This window comes from Capsicum annuum, unplaced genomic scaffold (assembly GCF_002878395.1).
Source record: "Capsicum annuum cultivar UCD-10X-F1 unplaced genomic scaffold, UCD10Xv1.1 ctg59677, whole genome shotgun sequence".
Lineage (NCBI taxonomy): Eukaryota > Viridiplantae > Streptophyta > Magnoliopsida > Solanales > Solanaceae > Capsicum > Capsicum annuum.
Window position 1 is genome coordinate 1 of NW_025868412.1, and position 2,869 is coordinate 2,869.

General features: G+C 38.2%; 1 long non-coding RNA gene across 1 annotated transcript; it reads left to right on the forward strand.

Annotated features, from left to right (window-relative positions):
• The first annotated feature begins 20 nt into the window (after positions 1-20).
• Positions 21-2,869, forward strand: LOC124893440. Its single transcript, XR_007050701.1, has 3 exons — positions 21-1,944; positions 2,123-2,182; positions 2,741-2,869. It is a non-coding gene; the product is annotated as an uncharacterized LOC124893440 (long non-coding RNA).

Genomic DNA, 2,869 nt, shown 5'->3' on the forward strand with positions numbered 1-2,869 from the left:
TCTGATTAATTGAATCCCTTCAAAGAATAGATCTAACCCATTGTGACAACTCTTACCTAATTAGAATGCAATGACTATAAATTCATTTTGGATATGTAGCTTGGGCTTGGACAGGGACACAGACATGAGAGTCCAAGTCTAGCAAACTAAGCAGTTTTATAAGTGCACATGCATGTGTTAGCATGTGTGTGTATCTATGATCTAAGCTGATTAAAAAAGGGCAGCCCAGTGCACTGATCTCCCTATTTAAGAAAACATTAAAGTCACTGGTGGCCATGAGAATTTTTATATGCTGTATACTATTGTCTATTACAGCTGTATCTGTGAGTAATTTCAGTGCTTAGTAACATAAGAGTGGCTCCTCATCTTCTGTTTACTCGTACTCAAGGGTGGAGCTTAGTGGTCAACGAAGTAGGTTCAGATTCATGAGGTCTCAGGTTCAAACCTGAGTAGAAACACCAGGTGATTTCTTTCCATCAAAGTTACTGCCATGTGACCAGGTGGTCACGGGTTCAAGCTTTGGAAACAGCCTCTGGCAGAAATGCAAGGTAAGGCTGTGTACAATACACCCTTGTAGTGGAGCCCTTCCCCGGACATCACGCATAGCGGTCGCTTTAGTGTGCCAGACTGCCCTTTTTTTTGTCCCATCCTTAGGTGGATGGAGTTATTTGGTACCTGTTGCTGGTGCGAGGTGTAAGGTATTCCATCGAATTAATAGACGTATGAGCAAGCTGGCCCGGACAACACTGTTATAAAAAAAAGTTTTTCTTTTTTCTCTTCTTGATCGGTTTGTAGAGTTTCAAATTTGTGTCCTGGATTCTGCAGAGAAGTATATTGGAGAATATAGTTCTGCTGTATATAGTTAGATTGCTTATTACAACTGATACTTAGAAAATATAAGTTGCTCTTGTATTAGATATAACTTCCAAATTCCAGGTAAATGTTGATTTATAGTCAATGAATGCCAACTATTCCTTTTCCTATCATTATTCACCTTATCATTTAAGATGCTTCTTTTTCCTTTAAACTGTGACATCGTACAGCCTTGTTTTGGCTTACAAAATCAACATATAAAATCCCATGCTAAATAACTGTCCGTAGATGTAATCTAAAATTTCAGTGGAATAGCCTAATGATGTCTGTTATTACGAATCACATTTCACTTTATGAATGGACTACTTGACAACCAAACATATGAAATATTTTATCATGTTTATTTTTTTTTTCCTATGATATATCTAAAATATTAAGATTTACTAGTCATAGTGTGTGTTAGGAAAATGGACCTTAGGCCTTACTCAATTCCAAAAGCCAGTTCATAAGAAGATAATTGCCCGACCCTATAGAGTCAACAACCCATTTCCTCAACTAATAAGGGAAACTTAACACCCCCTCGCACACCCAAGGTTGGATATTTGGAGTGGACAAGATAATACGGGGGTAAACCAGGATTTGGTTTGGCTGTGTGTGGTGCCATGTTATGAAAATAATTTTGGATTTAAATCAACCTCAAAAGCTAGCTCATGAGGTGAGGATTTCCTAAGGCCATATAAAGAGACAACAATTCAGTCCGTCAACGAATGTTTGATGCTAACAATGTGATAAACCCCTTACGGCCAGCTTTAACTTCCACTTGTGTTGTCGTAGAGCCATTCTATGCCTCGCTTTGCTTCAGTCAAAATATTTGATCTCTATGATCATTCTCTTCTCCTCCATCATTTCGTTTGTTTTTCCCTCGTCTTTCCCTTGTCTTTCCCTTGAAACTTGATCTTATGTCTCATCTTGCTGGTGAAGAAAGTTGAAGAAACTACTGAACGGCTTATAGCTGCTCTCAAAGCTGAGAAGGAAGAGTTAGAGTCATCTTTCAGCAAAGAGAAGTTGCAAACGCTTCAGCTGAAGCAAGACTTGACTGATGCTGAGGGGCGCAATACCGATCTGTATAAGGTAACTACTCTTTCGATTGATATGTATGCTTCTTACTTCTTAGAGGGTTAGCAAAAACTTATTCTAACATTTTGCATCTTGGTTTCGTTGAATCGCTAATCGATAGTAGTTTCCTATAATACTGTTCGTGATCCAACAGTAACCTTCAGTTTTAACTATTATTCTCTTAAATATGTAGGAGCTCCAATCTGTACGTGGTCAACTTGCTTCTGAACAATCAAGATGTTTCAAACTGGAGGTCTGGAATAGTATTAATTACCATCATATTAAAAGAAAATTCCAGTATACACTTCTTTTTAAAATCTTCTTCTGGTGGGTGGTGGGATTGGGATTATTTTGACCTAAAACATCTAAAAGGGTTTTCCTGAGGTTAATGATTGGATATTTTGACTGGATATCTTGCAGTTGGCCTTTTCTTTGTGGGTATATTCAGTTTTCATTTCTAAACTTTTGCATTTGCAACTGATGTTACGTAATGACTGCTTATGTTTTTTGTTAGGTATTCACAGTGTGATTGTTATCTTCCTTCAGCACGATGGCACTTTTGTCTATCCTTTCTGGTTCAGTATTTGCTTTCCATATTAGCAAAAATAGATCATGTTAGGAGATGTGATTAGCTCCGATCACCTGACTGCTGTACACCCACCTAACCCATGATACACAAATATTGCACAATTAGAACTTTGGAGTAAGACAATTGTTACCTAGCATGGAGCTGTAGTTACTATAGTTTCAGCATGTGGATTATCTTTCTTAATTTAGATGAGAAGTAACCGAGTTAAAGCTATTTCAACAGGTCGATGTTGCGGAGCTAAGACAAAAGCTACAGGCTCTGGAAAGCTTAAAGAAAGAACTTGAGCTACTCCAACGACAAAAGGCTGCATCAGAGCAAGCCTTGAATGAGAAGCGAAGGCAGAGCTCTGGT